An 18,344-nucleotide genomic window follows, 5' to 3' on the forward strand; every position below is an offset into this window, starting at 1 on the left:
TCTCTAGGAAGACTGCCTTTTCTGGCACTGGCTGACACCAATCACTATTTTAGAGAGACAGTTAAAAACCACCTGGCCATCACCTGATGGTTGCCCCCCAGTCTCAGGCAGGCAGATCCCCTCCTGCCCTGCTCTGCCTGACTAGCTACCTAATGTAACAAGCATGCCTGGTTGTCCAGCTTCCCAGGAGTTGCAAGCCCCAGATTCTATTTCTGTTATTTACACCCAAAAGAGTCTTATCTGGCATCTTATAAGGTCAGTAGACTCAGTAGTTCCTCAGTTGCACTTCTTGCCCAGTGATGACCTTTGTCACTTTATAAGATCATTTCCCTCTTCAGAAGCTACAGAGCATCTTGGAAGTCCAACATCCCAACCAAAGCAGAGATAAGCTGAACCTCACTCCCAATCAAGGACCCACCTGCCCCACCCTCAACACCTGAGTTACGGTTACTGAGTACTTAGGGAGGAGTTCTTCTAAGTCCTTCACAACAATTCATTCATTGAGGGCTTGCACTACCCTATGAAGTAGATACAATTACTACCTTATCCCCTGTTTCATAGAGGAGGTTCAGAGAGGTTAACACACATGCCTAAAGTTACAGGAAAGAAACAGGACTAGGGTTTGAACCCAGGCAGTCAGACTCCACAGCCTAGCATCACACACACACCAACTTACACTGCTTCTCAAAAGCTGCCTGAAAATAAGTACATAGAGTTATTTAGTGCTAACATGTGCTATGAAGAAAACACAGTAGGGAAATGGATGAGGAGGAAAAAAAGGGTGATGGGCTGATCGTTTTGTAGGATGCTCAGAGAAGGCCTGATAGAATGGAGTTGCTATAAACTGAGAGTGAAGAGTGAAGAAGAGTGTGTCTGGAGATCTATTTCTGGCCTTCGGTGCCACTCAGAACTACTCAGTCCCACTTCTGGGTAACCTATCTCCCAAGATCCGAAAGAAACTCTCTCTTCTCTATCTTCCGTAAAACACCCCATGATTTTGTGTTCACTTTCCAGTGTTGTAATCATCCTAAAGGCCTGCTTGGAGCACAGCCCTGACTCAGTGTCTTCCTTAGACGGCAGGTCTGCCACCAACTCCAGACCCAGACCCAAGAGCGCACAGGCCAGTTCTTTACATCAGTCTGGACCTCGCCTGCCTCTGTGCTCTCACTGTCTCTGTAGCTGCCGTATCTTTTGGCTCCTGGATCTTTTCCCATAAACAGTTCTCCTTCTAAATTTGGACAATTGCTTTAGGGAAAAAACAAAAAAACTCTGAAATTTTGACTTTGTCCTGTTAATTTTAGCCTGTTATTTAGCTGCTAAAATGATTTTCAACTCTCGGACCTGTCATCATTATTAGACTTCCTCTGTGCTTTGTCATGTCTGCTAAATTATAAAATGTTTTCTTCGTCATGTGAGTCAAGGATAAAATTCTTGAACAGGACAAAGTCAAGGTCCAGGACAGAGTTCTCTGCCTCAACCAGAGACCATCCCACAGGCCGAGAATGGGTGTTGTTTTTTCCAACAGGTCTGGGTACCTGAGACAATATATTACACACCGTTTCCCACCAAGTCAGCCAGAACACACATCCCCAAATGTCAGGCAGAAATGACAATTTGTTGTATCCACAGATGTCCCTCAGCTTACAAATTAATTGCTCTGTTTTAAAAAGTAGAACGATGTTAGTTTCTTATATGTTCTTCCTGTAGGAATTTATCCTTGCATCTATTTCAAATATCCATGATCTCTCACAACTGAAACTGTATACCCTTTAACCATCACCCCTTCCCCTTAATTCCTGGCAACCACCATTCTACTCTCTGCTTCTATGAGTTTGGCTATTGTAGATTCCACATGAGTGAGTCTGTACAATATTTGTCTTTCTGTGTCTGGCTTATTTTACTTAGCATAATGCCCTCCACATCCATCCATGTTGTTGCATATGGCAAGGTTTCCTTCTATTTTAAGGCTGAATGATATTCCATTGCATGTATGTATTCCATTGCTAAACTTTCTTGATCCATTCATCTACTGGTGGACATTTAAGCAGTATTCATATCTTGGTGGATGTGAGTTACGCCATTAATACGTGGGAGTACAAATATCTCTCCAAGATTCTGGTTTCCATTCCTTTGGATATGTACACAGAAGTGGGATGGCCAGATCGTATGGTAGTTCTGTTTTCAGTTTTCCGAAGAATCTCCATGCTGTTTTCCATAATGGCTGTATCTCTTTGGGATAAAAACTAAGTGGTCATTTTAAAATCATTTTGTATGACTCTTGGAAGGTTAAATTGCCCCGAGCAGATCCATATCCCAGCGAAAGGGCTGCCTTTGTGGGCAACCTTGTGGGTATCACGCTTAGAAAGAAATGCCCAACCTACATTTCTTCCTTCTTGAAACTTGTCAGTTGACTTAATGTCTCAGGCCCAAGAAATTATACAATATCCTAGCAACTACTTTGATATTAGACAGGTTCCCTTGTTTCTCTTTTAGAGCCGCTACCTGCAAAGTGCCAGGCATTTGACAAGTATTCTGCCTTAATCTCAAAACAGCCCTGCAAATTAAGTATTATGGGGCCTCACCCTACAGATGAGGTGGTTAAGGCTCAGTAAGCTTTAAAAATGTTGTCAAGTGTCTCAGCTCAGCAACGCAGAGACAGGGCTTCAAACTAGGTCTGCCTGGCTCCTCGATGGAGCCTTTTCCACCCACCCACCCTAAAGTCAAGCAGAAGGAAAATGTGCAGTGGAAGCAAGACCTTGATCATTAGCAGCACCTCACTATTTGGGGCCAGCTGTTCAGAGCCCCAAGAATAAAAAAACACCATTGATTTGGGCTCAAGTTCTCTCTTTTGCCAGTCTTGCCCATCACTTTCACAGTGTCCTTTGAATTTAGAGAGCATTTGTCTGGCTTTTTTTTTTTTTTGAGACACAGTTTTGCTCTTGTTGCCCAAGTTGGAGTGCAGTGGTGCAATCTTGGCTCACTGCAACCTCCGCCTCTGGGTTCAAGCAATTCTCCTGTCTCAGCCTCCCTAGTAGCTGGGATTACAGGTGCCCGTCACCATGCCCAGCTAATTTTTTGTATTTTTTTTAATACAGACAGGGTTTCACTATATTGTCCAGGCTGGTCTCAAACTCCTGACCTCAGATGATCCACCTGCCTCAGCCTCCCAAAGTGCTAGGATTACAGGCGTGAGCCACTGCACCCAGCTCTGTCTGGCTTTTCATAAAGAAAAGTCTGCCTCATGCCTCTAATCCCAGCACTTTGGGAAGCCAAGGTGGGCAGATCACAAGGTCAAGTTCTCTGGCCAACATGGTGAAAATCTGTCTCTACTAAAAATACAAAAATTAGCTGGGTGTGGTGGCACATGCCTGTAATCCCAGCTACTCAAGAGGCTGAGGCAGGAGAATCACTTGAACCCAGGAGGCAGAGGTTGCAGCGAGCCGAGATCACATCACTGCACTCCAGCCTGGTGACAGAGCTAGACTCTGTCTCAAAAAAAGAAGAAAGCAAGAAAGCGAAAGAAGAAAGAAAAGAAAGAAAGAAAGAAGAAAGGAAGGAAGGGAGGGAGGGAGAGAGGGAGGGAGGAAGGGATAAAGAAAGAAAATAAAATCCTACTTTTATTCTGTACACTGATACAAACAAAATTAATAAAACTACTTTTAAAAATCAAGAGACAAGCTAGGCATAGTGGTGCAAGCCTATATCCCCAGCTACTCAGAAGGCTGAAGCAAGAAGGTCCCTTGCACCCAGGAGTTTGAGGATGTAGTGTGCTATGATTACACCTGTGAATAGCCACTGAACTCCAGACTGGGCAAGGTTGCAAGACCCTGTCACTTACAAAAAAATCAGGAGAAAGAGCAGAAAGTGTGGAAAGACATTATGGCAAATTAATCCACCTACAGCACCATTTTCATTTTGGTTTTTTTCTATCTTAGCTCAGGTCACAACAACGTCATCCCTTATCATCAGGTATGTGTGTCCAGCCCCTAACTATGTGAAACTCAGAACAGTTTAAGAGACTCAAGTACAGCATGGACTTCAGTAACAGAAAACCTTCCTGCCACTTCCCAGCTGAGTGCCCTTACCTAACTTCTCAGAGCCTCGGTTTCCTGTCTATAGCATGAGGATAATCATCTTGGCTAACAGTGATAAGGCAAAGGTCAAATTTGGTAAAACATCTGAAATCTCTGTAGGCTGTAAAGCACCATGCCCATATTTTTGGACATTATGTTTTATACATCGATTTACTTAACAGTCATCCTGGCAACGTCCTCATTTGCATGCCCTCTGGCAAACAGAAATCTGGGACACAGCACAGCAAACTTGGAAGCATAGAGAAAATGCAAACTATGAGCAAATCCAGCATAAACACACAGATTTACCAGGAAATCCTTTATACTTGTAAGCAAAGAAACAAATTTTGGTGCATTCATGTAGGGGATTCATTACTAACTGAATCTTATTCTTTAGTCGAAGATTTTCTGAAGAAGGAGGGATGTCAGGAAACTTTTAAATAGCAAAAAGCTGAGCCTAAGATGCACTAATGAGGGGTAAGTGGTCCACTGACCCAGGACAGCAAGTAGATGTATCTCCTCCCATCAGCCAGGCTATGAGAAGACATCAAGTACATGGACCAAGCTCCCTCTTTCGCTGGGAGTCACAGGAAGACCTGAAAGGTGAGGATGTCAACTCAGAGTCCACAGATGGCAAAATCAGGTTTCTTATCCTCTGCGTACTTACAGATCTCTACTACCCTTGGAATTCAGGGCTGCTTAGATGATAGAGAGAAAAAGGCAAGGTATCTGACTGGGGTTATCACTCTTGCTCTGATTCTGGCTTCCTCTCCTTGGCCTTTTGTATCACCTCCTTGGGGTCTCTGGAGCTACCTAAGTAGCTAACAAGCAAGCTGAAAAGCTCATCTTCAGCAAGATCGCTTTTGCAAGCGTAACAGCCTCAGCTGAAATGGATTGGCTTCTTAAAGGAATTTGGCAGCACTCTAAAAAAATCCTGTTGACCTCATATATGTCTTCTTTTGAAAAGTGTCTGTTCATGTCCTTCGCCCACTTTTGAATGGGTTTGTTTTTTTCTTGTAAATCTGCTTTAATTCTTTGTAAATTCTGGATATCAGCCCTTTGTCAGATGGGTAAACTGCAAAAATTTTTTCCAGTCTGTTGGTTGCCGCCGATTCACTCTAATGACTGTTTCTTTGCTGTGCAGAAGCTCTGGAGTTTAATTTAATCCCATTTGTCTATTTTGGCTTTTGTTGCCAGTGCTGTTGGTGTTTTAGTCATGAAATCCTTGCCTATGCCTATGTCCTGAATGGTTTTGCCTAGGTTTTCTTCTAGGGTTTTTATGGTGTTAGGTGATCATTTAAAAATCTGGAGATGACAGATGCTGGAGAGGATCTGGAAGGATCTGGAGAAATAGGAACACTTTTACACTGTTGGTGGGAGTGTAAATTAGTTCAACCATTGTGGAAGACAGTGTGGTGATTCCTCAAGGATCTAGAAATAGAAATTCCATTTGACCCAGCAATCCCACTACTAGGTATATACCCAAAGGATTATAAATCGTTCTATTATAAAGACACATGCACATGTATGTTCGTTGTGGCACAGTTTACAATAGCAAAGACCTGGGAATGCCCATCAATGATAGACTGGATAAAGAAAATGTGGCACATTTACACCATGGAATACTACGCAGCCATAAAAAATGATGAGTTCAGGTCCTTTGTAGGGACATGGATGAATCTGGAAACCATGATTCTCAGCAAACTGACACAAGAACAGAAAATCAAACACTGCATGTTCTCACTCATAGGTGAGTGTTGAACAATGAGAACACATGGACACAGGGAGGGGAGCATCACACACTGGGGTCTGTTGGAGGGGCTGGGAGAGGTACAGCAAGGGGTGGGGAGGTTGGGGGGAGATAACATGGAGAGAAATGCCAGATATAGGTGATGGGGGGGATGGAGGCAGCAAACCATGTTGCCATGTATGTACCTATGCAACAATCCTGCATGATCTGCACATGTACCCCAGAACATAAAGTACAATAAAAATTTAAAAAAGAAAATCCTGTTGAAGCGGCAGTGCATACGAGTGGGAGTGGGGAGCAGGGCTGGTGGGGTGGGCTTACTACATATAACAACCGGAGGTCTCATGACACCTTAGCTTTCCCTAGACAGACAGGACTCAAGTATTCTGTTTGCACTCTTGTTCGCACTGCCTCCTTTGCCCCCTACTTGTCCTTCTCCTTCCTCTAGGATGCAGCAATGCAACAGGGCTGCGTCACGCAGTGGGCTCGATCATCCACTCTCCAAAAGGTTCAAAGAACGCAGACGGATTCTTCCTCCTGAGTAAATCCTTCTCAATTAGCTCCTCGGCTGGCCCCATCTTAACATCTGCCTGAGGTCCATATGCTGTCTACGAGATGCTCATTAGTACTGCAGGTCCCAGTGTCATCGGTCAGACCCTGGACACCAGTAAAACATGCAGAAGCATCTACTCCAGAGCCAACAACTTATTACGAAACATTCACATTTTCACTGCCAAGCAGGCAGAAGCGGGCCTCAGAAAACCACAAGCTTGGTTTCTTTTCATGCACCTCTAATATCGAGTTGTCAGGTCAGAAGCACCAGGACGAAAATTGCATTATACCTTCCTCAAAGAAGTTTCGTAAATGATTATTTGGTTTTGAAGTTTGTCTGTGGTGTTTTGCCTATCCGACTCAGAAGGCCGCTTTCATCGTGACAACGTTTCAGTTAGAGCTATGGCTCTCTTTAAAGCTGCTAGCCTTGCATGGGCAGCGCCTTCCTTAGAAGGAAAATCTGCAGTATCTTTTTTTAAGCTCTGCGTCAGAGGACGGCCTGGGCGCAGGGTGGGGTAGTTGATGAGTCGGAGCTTTGCTGCCACCTAGTGTCCGACCTAGGAGGATGACGCGATTCCCTAGATAAAGACTTGAAAGCTCCAGAGAACCTCACCGGCTATGCAGTGGGCGTGGTGATTGTGCAGGGTTCTGGGTCACGCGCTTGGCTCTGATTGAAGGAGGTTGCCCACACATACCCACAGGCAGAAAAACGGAGCCTGCCGTCCCACCCCATCACCAGGACAAAAGGGGTGATGGGGTGGGATCAGCATTCTTCATTTCCACAACCTATCCCGTGGCCCTTGGGTGACTTTTCCTGTGCTCCTCCCCCAATATGATATTCTCCCCTAGGGAATAAATAGAGACACAGAGGAGGAAGCAGGAAAAGGTAAGCAATGTGATTTTCTCTCGGCTCCTCATTCCCCTGCAGAGAGTTTTGAGGACTAAAACCAAGACCTAAAGGGAAGAAAGAGATTTTAATATCCAAGCTCTGAAATCTCCAGGTAATGTGAATGGCCTCCATAAGGAGGCATGGAGAGGACCCTGTCAGCCAACTTAGGAAATCAGCACTTATGAAAAATAGCGTAGCTTATTTAATTAAAGCTACATCTAACGGCTGTTTGTGATTCCTCTGCAAGCCTGAACCCCTAGTAGCACCTGGCATGTATTATGTATGCCAAAGTGGGGACATTCATACTTTTAATAATAATAATGCTGTGAACTTTAGTTAATTAGAAGGGTCAGGGACTGGAAGGCATGATTAATTCAATTTTCTAGTTAACTAAGAGTTCATAAGGAAATTATCTCTCTTTTCTAGGCAAGTGATTTCTGGTAGTAAAGCCCTCTGTGCTCATCTGTGTCTGTGGAATATTTCTGTCAATGGGAAGACTCTGACACATGCTTACCAAATTTTAGAAGGCATAGGCTTGGTTTGGTAATGCATCACATGGCAGAAGTCATTCAAAAGTGATTCAACAGGCTTATATTATGAGTTAAGACTAAAGTCCTGGAAATAGATTCCTTTAAGTTAACCATACAATACAGGATGTTGAAACTTAGCTTAATAGCAGTTCATGTGGGAAGCCCTAGGCATTTTAGTAACCCGCTGTGGCTGCCAAAAATGACAAAGCAGTCTTAGGCAGCGCTGAAAGAGAAAAGCAGTGTTGGGGGCAAGAAAGGTGGGAGCTCTGCTGAATATGCCATGTTGTCTGCAATGCTGCATTCTATTCCGCCTGCCACAGCACAAAAAGAAAGGGAAGTGATGAACATTTTAGAAATTACGGCATATGAGGAAAATCTGAAGCTGCTGACGACATTTGGAATGGAAGAATGGAAGGCCCAGGGAGAAACTGAAGAGCTATATTCAAACACGTGAAGGGTTGCCACGGGAAGAGAGAATAGGTTTAGAGCTGTTAAAAAGAAAAACTTTACACACAACAAATTTAATAGAGTTAATTTGCGCAAAGAACCATTCCTGAGTTGGGCGGCACGCATCACCGGCAGACGTTCGGAAAACTGCTGCGGCAGCCTGGACAGCAAGCCTTTATTTATGGGCCAAATGCAGAAGAAAGGCAAAGAAAACATATTTAAATATCTAACTAGAGACTTCACCAATCAGCAACCATGAACTAACTTCTGCTGGTGGTTTCTGATTGGTAAAGGCCCCAGATTCATGTCACCGTTTTATACTGGCATTTGCTTGCTTAGTAGGAACTTAAAGCCCTGGAGCCATTCCAGCCTAATGACCTCTCAATTTTAAAAACATTTTAGCAGTTCCTCACCTATCAATCGGCCTCTTGTTATGATAGACTGCCCACAACTTGGGCGGAAACACCATTCCCTGTCATGATCACGGCTGGTTTTTCCTTCTCAGCACAAAACTCCTAAGTCACAACATCAGGCTGCTGGAAGAAATATCCCTTCTGTTGTTCGTCCGTTTTTGTCACCCTAATCACAGTGAGACCTTCTCACACACCATTGATGGTCTTAAATGCTACAGGCACGCATTTAAGACCCTTGAAAGAATACAGTGCAGCAGGATCAGAGAGATTGCAATGAGGAGTCTAAGAGGATAATTCCAAGACACTGGAGTGTGCCCATTAACCAAATCAACCAAAATAATCAAAATAAAAACAAAGGTTAACGGGTAGAACAAGCTATCAACTCGGTCTCTGGGTCCAGAGAGCAGTTAGTAGAGAGGATTTCTAGATTTGAACTCAAAAGGTATTTTCCTGGTTTGTAATTTGAATGTCTGATGATGGTATTGAACAGTTCAGTGTATTCCCTGAGTGGTCCATGCGTGCATCAATAGGCATGAGAGTTGTCCTCTAAAATTTATATCAAGTTGTTCAACTATAGCTTGCAGGGCTTCAGGAACAGAGCAGTTTATAGATGACAAAATCTTGAGGATAATGAGTGAGACTAGAATATGATATCCACAAGACTACATTCTATTTTTCTGGTGAAATAGTATTTTTCTCTCTCAAAGATAATAACAATAGGACCAATTTGGTTGCAAAATATGTCCAGTCTCATTAAACTTGGCCTGATTATTTATCAGGCCATATATAAATTTTGGCCTGATAAACGGTCAATGGTACAGTCTCAGCTCACTGCAACCTCCGCCTCCTGGGTGAAAGCAATTCTCCTGCCTCAGCCTCCCAAGTAGCTGGGTTTATAGATACCTGTCACCATGCCCAGCTAATTTTTGTATTTTTAGTAGAGTCGGGGTTTCACCATGTTAGCCAAGCCGGTCTTGAACTCCTGACCTCAGGTGATCCACCCACCTCGGCCTCCCAGAGTACTGGGATTACAGGCATGAGCCTGTAGATGATTGATTAATGAATAGATAGAGAGATAGATAGATTCGTTACAGGGATACAACCTTATGCAACTGGGGGAGCTGGCTAAGCAGTTTCTATAAAATTGTCTTCACGTCTGATGCTGGAACTTGAAGTCCTCAGGTCAGGCAGTTGGGGAGGGAAGGTGAGTATACAGTGAAGAACAAGAATAAGCTTGAACCCACAGGCATGAGCCAAAAACCACACAGATAAATAACCAGTGTCAGTTCTTGTTGCCTCAGCGTGGAGAGTATGAGTGTCCTACAGAAACCAGGGTCCATCATCATTGGAACTAAACGAACACACCTGGCCCAGGAGTCAGAGAAGGTGAAGGAAGAGTCAGATAGGCTGGAGCAATTGCAGGCTCAGCCACTGCCTCACTCCAGTGGATAAGCGAGAACTTGTGTGAGCTGCAAAGTGGATGCTGCTTCACTTCCCATAAGACTGGGAGATCCCTTAAGTGGCAATATACAAGAAAGAGATTCTGGAAACCATAGGTCTGCCTAGCAAAATTCACACATGACAAAGCTACTACATTGAATCAGAGAATGCAGCTAAGACCTGAAGTCAAAATGAGGCTCTTGTCTCAACTCAGACCTTAGGGCAGGCCTGTGGCAATTGATCTGACCTAGAGAAGAACAGAAAGGGGAGTGCAGCCTCCTTATACACTAGCGGATGGCAGAGTATAAACCAGGGATTCAGTGGCTTTACCAGTCCACGTGGTAGCACCCAGAGACAGGATTATTACTAAACTGAGGAAGTGTAAGTATCAGAGCTCTTACTTGCCAAGATCTGTCTAAGACTTTAGGGGGACACTATCAAATCAATAGTCATAATTTTTGCATTTCCAAAACTGTTAAATTTAAAGGCACAACAAAACCTGGGTCCCTCCCTCAGGCTTTGCTTAATCTGGTCCAGTGGGCATCTGATTGTCCCTGAGTTTTCTGTATGTTATTTCTTTTCCCATGGGAAAAAGCAAGTGAAATGGAGAGATGGGAGAATTTTTTGCCCCCAAAACTTCTTCTGAGGGAGAGAATCTCCTAAAGAGAAAGTTATATTGCCTGGAATGGCTTTCTTTAAGGGCTGATAGTGGAACAATGGGAAAAAGAGGAAAATTATCATAATCTGTAAAGAAACCAACCAGCTGGTCACCAAACTCATTTCCTCTTCTTCAGGGACACAGGCCTAGACATTTCCCACCCTCTCTCGTGGCCTGTCACGGACTTTTAATGGAATATGAAAGGAAGCAACAGGCACTGTTTCCAGCTTTGGCTGCTAAGAATCATCCATATACAGTTTGTCCATGCACTTTCCCCTGCCAGCTGAGGTAAAAAAAAGAATACATCCACCACCACCACCAACAGAAACTCGAGAGCCCGTGTTAAAAATGGAAGAGCCACAAAATGGCTTCTTCCATCCAGAAGCTGTGTCGGAATGCCACATAAGTAAAAACTGAAGTCTCACTGTGTGAAGTCACTGAGATTCAGGGTTTTAGTCTATTGCAGAAGCTAGGATCCCATACAAAGACACATACCTATATCATAAGGAAAATAGAAACGCTTCAAATTAACCTTTTTTTTATTTAAATGAAAAGTAAGGATCATACGAGCAATGTGGTAAGGAAAGTAAAAGAGGGAAAAATCTGTTTTGTGAGCCAGGAGAGATCCATGGAGTACATGGATTGTGTATTGGACCTTAAAAGTTAAATGGGGCTTAACAGAAAAACATTAAACGGGTAGTTTCACATGGAGAAACAGTACAAGCCAAAACTAAGATGCGGAAAGGATAATAGTAGATTGGCTGGAGCATAAGTTTTATGTAAAAGAATAATGGGAAATTAAACTGGAAAGACATGTTGATGTCAGTTTGGGAAGGTTTTCCATGGCAAGCTAAGGAAACCGGCTTTTATATTTATATAAAATAAATAACCAGTGTCAGTTCTTGTCACTACTTCCAGTAGTGAGTCACTGAAGGTTTTTGAGCAGAGTGGTGACATAACCCAAGTGGAATTTTAGGAAGATGGTGCTCACCGCAATTGTAAATGGCCTAACGACAGAGAGGGGAAGCCATAGCCATAATCCAAAAATACGAGAATAAGAACCAGAATGAGAGTAGTGTTGTGGGACAGTTCTTTATGGGTCTTTCTCAGCTTAGTGGTCCAAATAATGTGAAGATGTATTGTAATCTCTAAAGCAAAATAAAAATATCAATTATTATTTTTATTACCATTAAATTATTAAAGGAAAAGGAGGGGGATGGAATTCTAAGCCAGTGTTTGCCACTTAAACAAGCAACCCTCAATCAAGTGGGAGGTGGGAGACAAAAGATGAAACTAATGATTAAAATGGGTTTTGGAAATTATTTTTTATTGTTTATTTTTTAAACTCTCTCATTCTCCCCTTTAACATGGAAACTTCAGAGTCAATCATATAAGAACCAGTGGGAAACATTTTATGAGGGACTGGAGAGAAACAGAGAAAGATTATACTGGAAATTGTTGAAAAGAAGATTCTCCCATAAATAGTGGTAAGTATATCGTCAGTGATCATAAAATTTTATGCAAAATGCACTTTCTGTGTTATTTCTCCTAACTTCATTCTCCTTCCACTCTTCATTTTTTGTATCCACACGTCTCACACCAGCTTTGCTGAAGTGATAACTGATAGCACTCAGCCAGGATTGAAACTAAGAATAGCACATCATTGGAGGCTTCAGCCTTTTCATAGGACTTGCAATGTCTATAGAGCATAAACTGATGGGAGGGAAGATAAAATCTGTACTTGGTTTGTATTGGATAAAAACAAGAATGTAAGCATCACTCCGTGGGGACCCAGTACTGGGGAGATGCTTGTCTACCCTCGTACCTTTTGAGTACATTATGCTAAAATATTTATGCTTATTGCATTGCAAATAAAAGGAATCAAATAAATGCTAAACTCATAACATTATTAATTTATTGAACATCTATGGTCCTGTACCTCTAGTAATCACAGGAAGTCTTCAAACAATAAACAACTCTAAAAAAAAAAAAAAGATAAAAGAATGAGGTCGGGCCGGCGCGGTGGCTCACGCCTGTAATCCCAGCACTTTGGGAGGCCGAGGCGAGTGGATCACGAGATCAAGAGATCGAGACCCTCCTGGTCAACATGGTGAAACCCCGTCTCTAACTAAAAATACAAAAAATTAGCTGGGCATGGTGGCGTGTGCCTGTAATCCCAGCTACTAAGGAGGCTGAGGCAGGAGAATTGCCTGAACCCGGGAGGCGGAGGTTGCGGTGAGCTGAGATCGTGCCATTGCACTCCAGCCTGGGTAACAAGAGCGAAACTCCGTCTCAAAAAAAAAAAAAAAAAAAATGAGGTCAGCAGGAATAAATGGATACTCAGTAAGGACAGAAACATGACATCAGAATAAAAGAAAGATATTTTAATTCAGTTCAGAAACACTCACTGAGCCTCTACGATGTAACGGACATTTGTTTAAGTTGCCAGAAATACAAAGATGAAGGAGACACAAACCCTTGGGAAGCTTTGGCCAGTGAAGGAGAAAGATGCCCAAAAATATAAAACTGAGGCAATTATAAAAAATAAGACCTTCAGATGTCTACAGTATCCTTAAAAGATTGAACTTGGGAAAGTCCACTAACTGACACAAGAAGACTTATTTGGAAGGTTCTCCATTTTTGCCTAGGCTCTAGGAGGAAGAAAACCTTTTCCTTGATAGTTTAAAATCTCAAGCTGAGATGTCAAATTTAGGGGTGGATAGTTTAAAATCTTGAACTTGAGTCTCTGGATTTAGGGTTGGTTCAACAGTAGAGCCAAGAAAACCCCAAGGTAAGAAATTAACATTAAAATTGGTCCTGAACTGGTCTGGTAGATCGAGATCGTTTTTGTTTTGTTTTTTTCAAAAATGACCATAAGAACATTTCCCATGCCACGTGCTCTTCTTACCAAATCCCTTTGACACACCTGCTATCAAAAGGTGGAGTCCACTTTCCCTCCCTCTTGAATCTGGCCACTATCGGATGACTATAGTTAACAGTAATGTATTATATCGCTTCAAATAGCTAAAACGAGGATACTGGATATTCCCAACACAAAAAAATGACAAATGTCTGAGATGATGAATATGCTAATTATTCTGATTTGATCACTATACGTTGCATGTATCAAAACATCACTGTGTACCCCATACATATGTACAATTATTTTCATTATTTTAAAATAAATTTAAAAAAAAATACATCTCTACTCACCAAGGCCCTTACACAGTGACATTTCCAGACCCTTATTTCCTTTCACCAGTGGAGCCTCCATTCCAGGTTTCTTCTTTTTGGCTTCAAGACTCACAAGGAAGCCTAAAGTTGGTCTTTGGATACACAAAAGATTCATCTGTATTTCAAAATAAATTCTAACTTACTTTGTTAGAAATAAGCGAACAGCTGTCTAAGGTATTTTCTCAGTTGGGATGCAAGGTTTATTACTGTGATTTTCACTTCTGGCTAAATGAGAGAAGCAGCAGTTGAGACTGAGAGAAGGAAGTCGTCGGGTTACATTGAAAAGTATTTCTGAGGTGGCATAGACCAGGCTTAGTGCTAATCAGATGTGGCAAATGAAAGAAAGAGACTTTAGTACCTGGGTAAATGGTGATGTCATTCATCTAAATGGGCGATATAGAAAGAGAAGCCATTATTGAGTTTTAGGTGTGTTGACATTGAGGCACCCACAGGACACAGAGTGGAAATGTCCTGTAGGTGGTAGTATAGTATATATGGAATCCAGAATAAAGAGAAGAGGTCTAGCTGGAGAATATTTATGAGCTCTTAGCACCTGCATAGAAACTAGAAGTTATGCACTGAGGATACCATTCAATGAGCATATAGAGTAGTAGATCTTAATTTTGGCTGTTGATGGGTCCCATTGGATATCTAATAAAAGTTATAGATCCCTTCCCCTCACCTTGTCTCTTCACCTCCCAAAAATTACCCTATGTGCACATAAAATTCTGCCTATACCAAAGACCTAACTTATGAAGTTGCTGATCTCCTAGGTGTATGTGCAACTCTGAGAAAATTCAAGAAAGTGCTCCCTTGCTCACACCTGCAATCCCAGCACTTTGGGAGGCCGAGGTGGGTAGATGACCTGAGGTTGGGAGTTTGAGACCAGCCTGGCCAACGAGATGAAACCTCATCTCTACTAAAAATACAAAAAATTAGCCAGGCATGGTGGCGTACACCTGTAATCCCAACTACTCGGGAGGCTGAGGCAGGAAAATCACTTGAACCCCAGAGGCAGAGGTTGCAGTGAGCTGAGATTATACCACTGCACTCCAACCTGGTGACAGAGCCCAGGCAGAAAGAAAGAGAGAGAGAGAGAGAGAGAGAGAGGAAGAAAGAAAGAAAAATAAATAAATAAAATGAAAGAAAGAAAGAAAAAGAAGAAAGAGAAAGAAAGAAAGAAGAAAGAAAAGTGAGGGAGGGAGGGAGGAAGAAAGGAAGGAAAAGAGAGGGCTCCCCGAGCCCTTATCCTACCTTTATCCCACCTATAGTATCACCTCTGGATTTCTGAGGTACTAGCCCACATGACAAGAGATCAGGGCACTGGAAGAATGCTTTGCTTTCTCTACTTCCTATCTCCTCCCTATGTAAACCCATTGATGAGGTTCATACCTCTTAAACAACAGTCAAATAATTGATCCTGGGGCAATGTCATTACCACATTCCCAGGACCTCCTTTGGAACACCTAATGTCTGGACTAATGAATAAGCCTATCCCTGTGTCTCAGAGTGCTGTGAGCCTGTATGACTCACCAACATTCTTGATCTGTTTTGTGAACCCCCATCAGTTCTGGGCCATGCTGTAGGCCTGGAGTTTCATAATGACTTTAAAAATGAAAATCTTAAAATCACATGCCAAAAAAAAAAAAAAGGTAGGAGAGAGAGATAGCATGCTGTTTTCCTAGGTCTCAGATCACAGCCAAGTATTTGGGGGGTACATCTGATAGAGCTGGGAGAGATAAACAGGTTGTCTATGATGAAATCAAAAGCTGCTTTTACTGCATCCAATGCTTCTAGCTGCTCCACATAACACTTTGCCTCCTGTAAATAATTGTGCTAAACAATAGACCCACCTACAGCATACTAAGAAAAGTGCAACTGTAGGAATTTAAGGCCATCTGTTAGCTTTTCTACTCACTCTGCTCATCTCTGCCCTATCTCTTTTCAGAAAAATATTCATTCCCCATGTGGTCAACACAGCAGGATTCTGGACTCCCACTTGTCATCCCACAAGTACCTGTCCAGTGTTATATGTTGACCAACTGATCCTGGACAAATCTCGGCTGTCTCCATTTTAAATTGAAATGCCCACATCCCAGAAAGCCCCTCAGTCTGAGACACTGACTTCTCTCCAGGACAAGAAAGTGTCGGTGGTCCCTGTATCATCACATCCTCTCTGTAGAGCAAGAAATTTACGGCATCATCTTGCTGGTAGCTGACTTGGCAGCAGGCTGACCCAACAGTGGCATAACTTATACATATGGCCTCCCAATTCAAAGTCTAAGCATTATAAGGAATACAGAGTCCTTCTCCCTTTCCTCACATTCATGAACTTTAAAACTGAAAAGTCTTGGATTTCTGAATGCTTTGGCTACAGCACGTTTTTGTTTTGGTGTCAATAAGTGCACTTTTAAAAATATCTATCCTAAAATGAATCACCTCCATATCAATCAGTATTTGCCAGGCTGCATTAGGTTTTGAGATCACATTGCTTTAATCAGATTATAATGTACTCATACCCACATTCCACTGCTCCAGAAAATTCAGTCTTTCCACCAGAATCTGTCCCAAAAGGTTTCTGGAAATGCCCTAGAGATGTTTCTCCACTACCCAGTCCTTGGAAGACCAGCAATCTGCCACCAGGCCCCTGATGGTCCCCGGCCCATGAAGCCTGGCTCATTCCACAATCTCCTTGTCTCCCATTTTCCTACTCCCTACGCCCAGCCTCCTCCCAAGTGTGAACACAGACTCTTTTACCTAATCACCACCGCAGCCCTGAGAACCTGATATAAATGTAGCAGGAAACCAAGGGGAAGTGCCAGCTGAATAATGTAACTGCTCCTGCGTGGGACCATTCTCAGTATAGGGTGACATCAAGTTGTGAATGGTAGCAAAAACTTCATCATCAGATAGGTACGAATTCTGCCCCTAGTAGTTGTGTTACCCTGAAACCCCCATCTATGCTCCCTGAGATGGCTCCCTCATCTGTAAGATGAGAAAAATGAAAAATAGTATCTAGCCCACATGAAAACTGATATATGAATGTCCAAACAGTGGAAACATCCCAAATGCCCATCAGCAGATGAATGGATCAACAAAACGTGGCCATATTTAGCAATGGAATATTTTTTGGCAAAAAAAGGAACGAAGTACTGATATACACTACAGCATCAAGGAACCGCTAAGTGAAAGAAGCCAGTCACAAAAGACCATACATCACATGATTCAGACGAAGTGCCCAGAATGGGAAATCTACGGAGAAAGAAAGATCAGTGGCTGCCTAGGGCTGGGGATGGAGGTGAGTAGGAAGGAAATGGGAAGTGACTATTAATGGGTATAAGCTTTCTCTGTAGGATGACAAAAATGTTCTAAAATTAGATTATGGTGATGGGCAAACAACTCTGTAAATATACTAGAAAAATCCAATGAATTGTACAATTTAAATAGGCTATGTAAATTATATATCAATAAAGCTATTAAAAATAATAATCTGGCTGGGTGCAGTGGTTCATGCCTGTAATCCCAGCACTTTGGGAGGCAGAAGGGGTGGATCACCTAAGATCAGGAGTTTGAGACCAGCCTGACCAACATAGTGAAACCCCATCTCTACAAAAAAATTAGCCAGGCATGATACCAGGCACCTATAATCCCTGCTACTCGGGAGGCTGAGGCAGGAGAATCTCTGGGAGGCAGAGGTTGCAGTGATCCAAGATCGTGCCACTGCACTCCAGCCTGGGTGACAGAGCAAGACTCTGTCTCCAAAAAAAAAAAAATGCAGAAAAAAAATTTCCAAAAAGATACAATCTTATAAAGACATAACTTTGACAAAAATATACAGAGAACTTTTTATCAAACCAAGCATGTTTTCCCATCTGAAATTTCCAAGCACTGCTAAGGATTAGTTCTAAAAATTCTGGATTAATACCTGTGGGGTGCCTACCATGTACCTACCAGGCACATGTGCAAGGTGTTGGAGGTACAGCAAATGGAAGACAGTCTTTGCCCTCAACTATAACCAAGACAGTCACCCACCCTGTGACAGTACAATTAACCATTTCTCTAATTTAAATTTCTAACTCTAATGACCATCCACACCCACATGCTTAAGTTGATAGAAATCCATGGAGTATCCTCACTCTCTCATGACTTCCTGTTGTTACAACCCTGGACGCTTTACCCCAACGTATCCCACTTAGCAACTTTAGCCCAGGCCCCAAGTTATTCATACTTACGGATCAACTCTTTTAACCCACATACCAGCCATTTTTCTCAAGGGATACCAGTGTCCAGGTGGCTGCATGAGTCCATATTGGGTCCAGAAGCATCTCTTACCTGACTTGTGTGGAAACCAGTCATCC

The 18,344-nt window shown here is 42.6% G+C and overlaps 1 long non-coding RNA gene across 1 annotated transcript; it reads left to right on the forward strand.

The window, feature by feature from the left end:
- Positions 1 to 7,048: 7,048 nt before the first annotated feature.
- On the forward strand, positions 7,049 to 17,473 carry LOC118149118 (uncharacterized). Its single transcript, XR_004736310.3, has 3 exons — positions 7,049 to 7,261; positions 12,133 to 12,239; positions 15,935 to 17,473. It is a non-coding gene; the product is annotated as an uncharacterized LOC118149118 (long non-coding RNA).
- The last annotated feature ends 871 nt before the right edge of the window (positions 17,474 to 18,344 follow it).

Source organism: Callithrix jacchus, chromosome 18 (genome assembly GCF_049354715.1).
Source record: "Callithrix jacchus isolate 240 chromosome 18, calJac240_pri, whole genome shotgun sequence".
In the NCBI taxonomy this organism is placed as follows: Eukaryota; Metazoa; Chordata; class Mammalia; order Primates; family Cebidae; genus Callithrix; species Callithrix jacchus.